At 35.6% G+C, this 11,326-nt stretch overlaps 1 long non-coding RNA gene across 1 annotated transcript; it reads left to right on the top strand.

The window, feature by feature from the left end:
* Window positions 1–252: 252 nt before the first annotated feature.
* Window positions 253–1,568, top strand: LOC113361556. The gene is made up of 2 exons (XR_003365185.1): window positions 253–407; window positions 607–1,568. It is a non-coding gene; the product is annotated as an uncharacterized LOC113361556 (long non-coding RNA).
* The last annotated feature ends 9,758 nt before the right edge of the window (window positions 1,569–11,326 follow it).

The raw sequence follows: 11,326 nt of genomic DNA, 5'->3' as shown, positions 1-11,326 counted from the left end.
CTTGGATGTGTTTGCCTGCTCTGATACCAAATGAAAAAGCGGGGGTCTAACAAGAAAAATATTTTGATGGGGGCGATTTTGGATGGGGTGATGGGGGACCAATCACAAGCCGGAAATTTTTCTCCTATATTTGGACGGTTTCTAACTAATTTTTATTATTATTGGACACTCCCAAAATACCCCTTCATTAATATTAATATCAGAATAAATCTCGTCAAACATCTAAAAATGATAACTAACTGGTCGACCCAAACCAATCATATATGGAACAAAAAACACACAATCTCACTGATATCTCGCCCACTAATATTGAAAAGATCCTTTGAAAACCTAAAATAATATTGAAAACATCTTTTAAAAACCTAAACTTTGTCTTCCTATGTTATTTAGGGTTCTTCAAGCGAGAGGTAAGTTCTTGATCTAAATTTTAAGACTAATTTTTCTATGATTAGTAACCTAACTTAGCGTACCCAATTTCTTAATAAGTAAAACTATGTTGTGTTTGGGAGTTATGATGGATTTTTACATATAGCTTATGTGGAAATTTTGTTTGAATTACAATTTCCAGATTTTAGCCAATTTATAACTTTATTTTTCTGTCAACAGAATGGAAGAGCAAGAGAAGCGTTGTTCAATCGATTTGAATGAAACTGCTGATCCAGGAGAATCTATGTCGGCGGAGAACTATGTTCATACAAGCACCGAAGTGAGTATGGTTACTGAAAATCCTATGGAAAATGAAGAAAACATAATGGGAAGAACATTCAAGTCTGACGATGATGCATATGAATATTATAATGCTTATGCAAGGAGAGTTGGATTCAGCGTCAGAAAACAATCGGCTTCAAAAAGAAAAGCAGATAAAAAAGTTACGGGAAGGATATTTTGTTGTTCCCGTGAAGGTGAACGCGAAAAGCACCCTAGGGGACACCAACTAAACCTCGAGCGATGACGCGAACTGGTTGTATGGCAAGAATGCAAATTAAGATTAATGACGACGAAACATATTCTGTTGTGAGTTTTTTGACAGAGCATAACCATGAGCTTTCTTCCCAAGATAAGGTGCATTTGTTGCGATCACAAAGAAAAATACAACCTGCTCAAGCTACTTTGAAAAATAAAATGGTTTCTACTGGATTTGGAGCAACTAGGATTTTCTCGTATATGAGCGAAGAAGCAGGAGGGCCGCAAATCTTAATTTTACTCAAGATTGTAATAATTTGGTGCAGGAAAGACGTACTGAATATCTAAAAGAAGGTGATGCGAAAGTTCTTTTAGCGTATTTCAAAATGAACCAAAAAGAAAATAAGTCATTTTTCTACACTATTCAAGTTGACGATGATGATCATATTATGAATTGTTTCTGGTGCGATGCTAAATCTAGACTGGATTATAGTATTTTTGGCGATGCTGTTTGTTTCGACACCACATTTAAAACTAATGGTTATGACATGCCATTTGCACCGATTGTTAGGGTGAACAATTGTTGTAGCAATGTCTGGTGCAATTCCGTTCTGTCATTTTGTAAACATATACCTTTATCACTCTATATTGTTTTAGCATCTCTATTCCATTCGCTAGTGCAAAAGGCAAATGGTTTCTTCATGAAACCTTTTTTTTTTTAAATGAAAGATATATCTATATTAAAAAAAAAAAAAAAGAGCCAAGAACAAGAATTACACGAGTCTTCCCAGACAATTCAAAATGCCGAGATGGAAAACAATCTAATACAATGCCAGCGTATAAAGAAAAGCTGCCAACAATTGCATAAGCAAATCAAGCTTCCAGGTGCAGTCCTAAGCTGCCGACCACAGGCTACTGCATAAGAAAATCAACCTCCCAGGTGTTACTGTATCCATTAACATTGTCTTGATCATGGTAGATTTGTTTAAACCAGATAAGGTGGTAGCGTAAGTAATGACAATTACAAGAAACGCCACTCTTCTTTAGTCCTGATCATGATTCTTGGTGAGTACGAGTGATTCGCCAAATGACTTTCCCTTCCAGAAACAAAGCGAACCAACTTGGTTCATAATTTTTACTTGATGATTTTTTTTTTTTTACTTATCTTTTCAATATTAGGGAACTTATTAGTAGGCGAGATATCAGTGAGATCGTGTGTGTCTTGTTTTCATATATAATCGGCCTGGGTTGACCGGTTAGTTATCATTTTTAGATATTTGGCGACGTTTATTCTGATTTTATTATTAATTAAGGGGTATTATGGGAGTGTCCAATCGTAATAAAAATTAGTTAGAAACCGTCCAAATATAGGAGAAAAACTGTCGGCTTGTGATTGGTCCCCCATCACCCCATCCAAAATCGCCCCCATCAAAAATTATCTCGTCTAACAACACCACCCAATATTTCGCTTAGCAATCTGTATGGAGTAACTCCGAAATACTTTCTAGAGAATCAACTAGACAGTCAGACTCAATCTAGGTAAAAGCATCTCAAGGAGTTAATATCTCTCTCTTGATTTGATTTACTCAAGCTAATAGAAATCAGTGAGTCCTAATCAAATACAAAGAATAATTCGGATGGTACCAAAGACCAATATCCGAGGATCAATCAATGACAATCAACAACCAAAGGTTGGATTACTCTGTTGATGATCTAACGCACAACCTGTATTATTTCAATTATAAAGATAAAACAATATAATGCGGAAATTGAAATAACACAGACACCAGAAATTTTGTTCACGAGGAAACCGCAAATGCAGAAAAACCCCGGGACCTAGTCCAGATTGAACACACACTGTATTAAGCCGATACAGACACTAGTCTACTCCAAATTAACTTCGGTCTGGACTGTAGTTGAATCCCAATGAATCTCACACTGATCCAAGGTATAGTTATGCTCCTACGCCTCTGATCCCAGTAGGATACTGCGCACTTGATTCCCTTAGCTGATCTCACGCACAACTAAGAGTTGCTACGACCCAAAGTCGAAGACTTTAATAAACAAATCTGTATCACACAGAAAAGTCTACGATAATAGATAAATTCGTCTCCCACAAATATACCTACGAGTTTTGTTTCGTCTTTTGGTAAATCAAGGTGAGCAGGAACCAAATTCCCGAAGAACAGCTTAATATTATCAATCACCTCACAATAATCATAATCGACGCAGCGAAAAAAGATATTGTGGGATCACAAACGATGAGACGAAGTTTGTTTGTGATTACTTTATATCCTGCCTATCGGAGATATCAATCTCAAGCGAATTATTACAATTGTATTCGTACGATAGAAGATGCAAGATCAGATCACACAACTACAAGAAAAGTAATATCAGTCTGGCTTCACAATCCCAATAAATTTAATGAACCGTACCCAAACATTAACATTTGTTGGTTCAAAAGGTCGACCAAATGGTTAGCCATATGATTACTCTCATATCAACCTTATTCTTCTTCACCATAACTAGTTCAAATGACTCAAATGAACTAGTTAGAGAGTTGTTTAATTGCAAGGAAATCTTATGTAACTACACAAGACACAACTGAAGCAAAATAGGTTTGATTCACTTTAATCGGTTCATGAGATTTATAGCCACGGTTTGCAAAAGCATTCCTTAGTTTATTTAAACATTAGTTCAAGTACAACCGACTTTAGATATAACCTGCTCAAGTTCGCGGAATGGGTTCGTGGACTTACGCTCATGGAAGGAGTACACGAACTCCAGCAGAAAATCTCGGGCCGAGAAGTTCCGCAAGTTCGTGGACTGAGTTCGCGGACTTGGCTCACGCCACTTCCATTTCTCTTGATCAACAAAGTTCGCAAACTTTGGTTCAAGGAATAAGGACTTATGAATATGTTTTTCCACAACAATGCTTATATTCTACCAATGGTTATGTAATCTAAACTCTCATTTCAATCATTGAAACATTCTCAGAGAACGTTATATAGCCGTTATTCACAGACCATTTTTCGTCAGAGAAATTTTCAAAGTGATTGAAACATAACATGACTTTCTCACTTGGTAAAGATGGATTCGGCTAAAGCGAAAGCTTACCAACACACATTTCGAGAAATAGATAGGCGAGATAAACTCGGCTCGAAATAGCAAATTTGTATAATGAAAGTCTATATATCAAAACCACTTTTGTCTCAAGATAAGGAGATAGAGTAAATAGACTTTTGAGTGACAGATAAGTTCAAGTATCCACATACCTTTTAGTCGATGAAGATCCACCAGTTCCTTGAGTAGTCCTTCGTCTTGTATGATGATTGTTGGAGTCTTGAGCTCAACTACACTTTCTATCCTAATCCAAGACCTTAGCTCTAATAGGATAGTAATCAAGACTTATAGTTTTGATCACTAATATTGACAAACATGCTTGAGATAGCAAAGCATGCGAGTTCGACCGAGCAATGCTCTAACATAAGTACTAGCTAACCTTCATTCTCAATTGTTGGAGATGAAAAAATATACTGAAAGTGGAAGTGCTCAGAGGAATTTGAATCCAGTTTTTAATGCAATCTTCATAAAAACTGAGAGAGAAGATTGATAGACGTCAATTTTTGATTTCTTTCATTGATTGTATTGGTCTATTATGAATAAAATTATTTGATTGGTAATTTTTCTTGTGATAGTTTTCGGTTTACATAGCATGTGCTTGAATGCTTTTATCTTATTTCTATGTATGTTTATGGGATGTTTGATTTCGGTTTTACTACCTTAATATTTGATCTCACATATTGTGAACCCTTATGGTTTGGGTGACTTTTTGGTTTAACAGGATTAATTTCTAGCCCATGTTGGTAGGCTTTATCAAAGAATCATGAGAGGTTCTGGTAGAAACAATATGTGAAAAAGTCACAATATGTTGAATCGTTTTTGGTTTAGCATAAAAGCATATGTGTTTCGACGGTTTTCAACTCTTGGTTGCAATTTTTAAAACCGGTTTTCAACCTTTCTCTGGTAAAGGTTGAGGGTTGTTGTTATTTTTTTGTTTTTGCATAAGGATGACAACATGATGATATTTCGATATCAATTCTCCCTGGACGAAAATGCAAACATAGTGGAGAAGTGGATGAGAAATTTGAGGTAACAATCTTGTCAATTAATTGTTTTCCTGTTTAAGAAAAGCCTGAGTTTATATTATATATATTTGTTGCTTTTGCTTAACGAAATTTCGGTACAATTGATATTTATTCCATGATGTGTGTGTGGATGTGTGATTCAATTGGTTCCGGTTAAGAAAAACTATTGTTATCTTGCTTTATTGTGTGGTATCAATTGTTTAGGCTTACAAAATTTCGGTACAATTGATGATGTGTGTGATTCAATTGGTTCCGGTTAAGAAAAATTATTGTTATCTTGCTTTTGGATGGTATCAATTATTTAGGCTTACAAAATTTCGGTGCAATTGCGGTGCTTTTAATGTCTATGTTGTTTCAATTGCTTCCGGTTGAGGTGAATAATTATGCAAGTTGATTTATTTTGGTTTGTAAGAATTATTTATGGCTTAATGAAATAAAAAAGTTTACGGGATGAGTTGTTTAGTCCAATTCGATTCCGGATAAGAGAAACTAAGTTAATTCTGATCTTAGTTAGACTTATCGAAGTGAGGTTTCGGTTATTCAAGTCTAATCGAATGGCTTAACAAGAAATGCTAGTTAACTAACCTAGTACTTGTCTTATTTAAAATTGAAAGGTCTAAGTTTATGGATAATTAGAACCTGATGAGAAAAATAGAGTTTATCTTTATTTTGGTCTTATCGAATTAAGCGGTTGTTTTTGAACAATCGGTTTAGCAAAGGGACTAAAGTGCTTAGTTGATTTTTGGTTTGCTAAACTAAATTGGAAAAATTGTTTTGGACAATTGGTTCCTTGATAACATATCAAAATAAAACTACTTGTAGTTTAGTTTTTGATATTGGTTATCAGAACATGATGTGTGGAACCCTCGTGCCTAACTCTACAGGTTTGCAAGTCTATTTTGAGATTTGTAAGATTCTTTTCGTGTTGTCCTTTATTTTTCGTTTCTTTGTCATTTTTGTGACAAAAGGGGGAGAAATATATGGAGTAAACAGGTGATACTGACATTGATTTTATATTGATTGGTATCGCTAAGGAAAAGAACATTGGTACTTGAACGTTTATCTAACGAAAGAGTGAAAGCACAGACTAAGGGGGGTAACATGTCATATGAATTGGTATAACAAAGACGTGTGGATTGAATATCTACCTATCTTCCTTAGGGGGAGTATTAGCTTTGTTATTATAATGTCAACAACAACATTTTCAAGTGTTGAATGTAAGCAGTTTTACTGTGTTGTTGAATCGGGAATCAAGAGGATGTGTAATGAATTCTTGTAATTTGTTTATCCATATGATGTAAGAGTTTTATCACTAAAATTGACAAAGGGGGAGATTGTTAGAGCATGGCTCGGTTGAACCCACCAAGCGTTGGTATGTCAAGTTTGGTTGTCATATTTTAGTGAATCAAAACTCATGTTAAGAGTTGCTTGATTATGTACTAGAGTCAACTTCGTATAGGTTAGCTTGAAAGTATTAGGATATGAGACATTACAAGTATTGCGAAGTCTTGAAGATGTGAAGAAGCAAGGAGATACAACGAAAACAATCATCCTTCCACTTGAGGTTAGTGATATTTGACTTGAACTGTTTCACTCCCTAATGTATCTTTCAAGTCGTGCATATTGAAAACATAACTGCGAAGCATATTTGAACTCTAGATAGACATAGTATTAAGGAATACAATACAGGGTTTATTGCTTAACCATTAAACTTTGTGTATAAGACATTGCCATAATCATTTGAATGCTATTGTGATTATGTATGGGTATGAGGTGAGGATTTCATCCTAGGGAACAATGTTTACATGTGTTCTAAGGAAGTAAGTTTATAAACTTGTTTGTGAACCGAAAAGGAAATTTCCAGGTGTAATTGGTTTTGTTATTCATTGCATATCTTATGAACAACCAATATGTGTCATTCAGTATAACCGCTCACAACTTGTTTGTGTTCTTGGTAGAACTATTCACAAAGGCCTGACTTATGTATTGTATGACTTTTATTAGTGAAACCGATCTTAAGTAATCACCTGAGATGGTATGATCGGGTTTGTGTTTTGTCTGACCAAATATGGGAAAGGGGAACCGAACCTAGTAAGAGGTAAAGTACATCACAAAGGGGAACCGATCCTTGTATGGGGTGCATCAAGGTTTATAGCAGAAAGGGGAACCGATCCTATGGACATATGGAACACGTTTTTAGGCAAAGAGGAAACGATCCTATGGACATGTGCAACACCTATAAGTTAGATACCATATATATGTGGGGAACCGATCCTAGTACCTAGTCAACCGAATTTTGGAAAGCTAGCGTAACTATGCACAGTACTCACATGGAGGTAGAACCGAAACTTGTTTTGGTAGAACCGTTAAACCCATGATTGTGATTGAATGTTGGTTTGATCAATCACATAGTTCTTGAAAGTCAGATGAACCAATTCTAAACTTGTTTGGAAGTGTGAAAGAGAACTTACAAAGTAAGGATGTCGAAATACTTTGAACATGTGTTGTGAATGTTTATTTCTTTAATTGTTCAAAGATATTCCTTAACGTCTAAGGAAAGAGAATCCCGGGATCGAAACATAAATAAATTAAGAATCTTTTAACTAAGGTTATTAATTTCATTTTGCAGGGGAATTCCATAATTAGTAATGTGCATTTACTAATTAGATTTTCTGAGAGATTTCGATCATTATTTTTGGACAGAGTATTTTCAGGAATTATGAAAACCGAATTTGTACTTTAATGACTATCTTGAGAATATTTTCGGTTTTGGAAATTCCTTGGTGTCCAAACTTCCTTGTCTATAAATACTTGAAGCTTGCCTTTCTAGCAAACTAATCCTTCGTAACAACATACTTCCTCTTTTGTTGTTGTTACTGGTGTAGCCGTCTATTCGGAGAGGAGAGTAACCTAATTAGGCGAAATCTCTTACGACCGCTCAGTTTAAAGTCTTCTTTGGGATTGAGAATCTCTAGTGTGTAACGTTGGTGGGAAACTAGATAATTGCGGTTTATCTTTTGTTTTCGATTGATTTGATTGACTAACGACGGTTGAAATCTGATTGCACCTAGTTTATTTATTCTTGAGAATCTTCTCTTCTGATATAAGATTCACTCAAACTAATTCAGAGTTTCGACATGGATCTTTAGACTGTTGTGAGTTCTAAATACGATCTTGTGATAATCCATTGTTAACAGACTCCGTTCCGTGCGTGATTGATCACAAGAGATTCAAGTGATTGTGTGCAGGTTTTTATTGAAGATTTAAGAATATTTGAAGACAAAGAAGATATTAAAGATCTGACTTGGGTTTTATAATCTTTGGTGTGCACAATACTTGTTTTGGTAAAAGAGGATCCAATTAATAATCGGTTTATCCTTGTGGTAGATTGGATTGATTAATTGAGTAGATCGGCATCAACACAATTCTTTGGATTAAGAGTGTTGTTGGCTTAATCTTAAACGATTACTTCGGTAATTGAACATAAGATGGATCTAAGGACCTGACGAAGGAGTTTATGTTAAGATAAACGGAAGAGCCTTTGTACGACTCATATCACTTGGTTGAGTAGAGTTGATACCAAACAGATTTGTTGTTCGTTTACTGTTTGGAATACGAACCAAAGGAATTGTTCCAAGTATGTGACTTATTTATAAGTTGGAGGCGTGGGAATACAGACGGAACTAGGTGAACTATAGGTTTAGTTGCTTGGTCTCAACTATACGAAGTTAGGTGTAATTTTGTGTAGCGGTTTAATCCTGAGAGCATTCAATTCTGGACAAGGTCCCAGGGTTTTTCTGCATTTGCGGTTTCCTCATTAACAAAATCTTGTTGTGTCATTTACTTTTATTTTCCGCATTATAATTATTTTATTATAATTAAAGTAAATTACACAATGGTTATTTCCTATTTACTTGAGAAGAAATCCTATTGTGTTTGGTTAAGTCCGAACTTTTGTATCAAGTAAACATACTTCATTGTTGTATTGTCTCGATCTCATATCCATAGACGATCACACGAAGTGTGAACCGATTAGTTGTATTGTCTCGACTCTGTCCATAGATAATCACTTTCGGAGAAAGGACTTATAGGTAGGAAAAGTTTTAGCTTGAGGTATATTTGGGTACCCTCTCCTTTTCACGAAGATTCAATAGGCAAATCAATTCCAACAACGGCTGTGAACGCTGTCGTGAATGAGTTTGAGAGGCAGAATAAAATCTTGAGTTCTCACAAATCACTAATGAGTGAGTGTTTTTCATTTGTTCTCGATTCATCTCGTAACATATTTGATCCAGGAAAATATTTCAAACTCATTAGGAGGTTTTGTTATTTGGCTGGTATTTACGAATTTGGTTTTGATTCAATTACTTCATGTTCTTTTGCACTATACGTCTGCTCAATTTTAATGGATGAATTTGATAGAAATTCTATATATAAGCTGAATCCCAAGAATGGGTACTGGTCAGCTTCATGGTGTGGTGATTCAATTGTGTGTAGCCTAACTAATGGGGGTGTTATTTGTACTTCTGAAATGTTGTTTGATAAAATGCCTGGGAGTAATGTTGTGAATTTGAGTAATACTGTAACTGGAGTTGATTTTTTCTGGGAGCTCAAAATGGGTAGAGTTTTTTATCGTGGAAAAGAGAAATTTCTAGTTGATTCTAAGTTGGGATACCTCAGAGAATTGTTGTTTGTTGCTTCAATGGCTGGAACACCAGCTAAGCTTGGGGTTATTCTTATTGCTATGAGTTTGCAGGTCACTGTTTATTTCTATCTTTATTTTGATGATACTTGCTCATTATTAGATCGCGGTAAGTGCGCCGTTTTATTCTCGTTATCTTACTGGAAATTGTGTATTCAATTTCTTGTTAACTTTGGGTGCGAATCAATCTGGGTTACACATTCAATGATTCTTGTCTGTGTTGTTCATCATGCGGATATTCAAGTTACTAGTAAGTTGTTTGTGCACATGCCTGAGAGAGATAGATTTTGCATACTCTTATTTGCTAGAGTAGGTGATATTGGGCAGGCTGGTCAGTTGTTAATTCAAATGCTTGATATAAGGGAAGAAGCTTTTGTTCTTTCACAGCTGCAGATAATTTTGGTCCCTTGCCATCAAAATTATAGCACCAATAATATACCATCCGGAGTGATATATTTACAACTGATTCATTTTCTAAGTACAATTCACGATGTTGTTTAAATTCATGTTTATACTTCTATGCTGCTGCTAACACCTTCCATAAGTTGCTTTCACTTCTTCATACTTTATCAAATACTTGAATACACGAATACGGCGAGTTACCAAGTCGTAGTTCTTATCAAGTCTGCTTACTGGATATATGATAGAGGCAAGCTTTTCACTAGCCATGGATGTTTTTCTTTAGCTGCTTCTTATAAGTGTTGTATGGTTACAGTTACTACTTGGGTCACGGTGTTCCTTTTATCGAAATGGATGGATGAATACGGCTATGGACATATAATTCCATTACAGCTGCTACTTACAGTGATTCACATTCCATTGGTGTTGATATTTGGGGTGTCTTCACAGTGGGAATTAAATTTGTTTCTTATGGGTTATGGAGTGCGGGGAATGTTAGTGAGATATGTATACATTCTCCTTCTATGATGTACTTTATCATGTGTTGCTGGTATCATAGACCCAAACTCAGGTAGTATTTGTTGGAGTTCTTTTTACTCTTGACAGGCTTGTTGGTTCGTATTATACACAGATCTCATCAGATTTTTGTTGGAGTTTACTTCTCTCTTGACAGGCTTGTGAGCTCATATTGTACCTCAGATGGCACTGTCTTTTCACAAATGCTTAAAGTTCGAAGTGTCCAGGTATTTCTGATCCCTATCGTAAGCACTGTCCCTTGCTACTTGCACTGTGCTCACCATGAATTATATAGGTGTATCAACCTGTGGACTTCGAAGGGTAGTGATTGTTTTTCTCTCTACTTTGTTTACACTTGTTACTTATTTTATCGTGGGAAGGGGTTTAATGGGTATATTTTCATGGATTGTTACAGTGGGACATCTGTTTATGAGATTGTTTTAGACCATGGGTACCAACTGGATTTGATACGTGCATCCTTGATTATGTTTTTAATTATGATATCGTCTGTTGAAGAGTAGTAATAGTGGTTTGTACTTGCTTTTGCTTTGGTTTCCATCTGAAGTATGTGGAAGATTGGCGACTCAAGAGAGAATTATATTGCAAGTTAGGCAGTCCCTTTGTAGTTCTTTGAGCCTGTTTTACCCTAACTGGTATT

This window comes from Papaver somniferum, chromosome 3 (assembly GCF_003573695.1).
Source record: "Papaver somniferum cultivar HN1 chromosome 3, ASM357369v1, whole genome shotgun sequence".
NCBI classification, from domain to species: Eukaryota; Viridiplantae; Streptophyta; class Magnoliopsida; order Ranunculales; family Papaveraceae; genus Papaver; species Papaver somniferum.
This window is presented reverse-complemented; position numbering and strand designations above follow the sequence as displayed.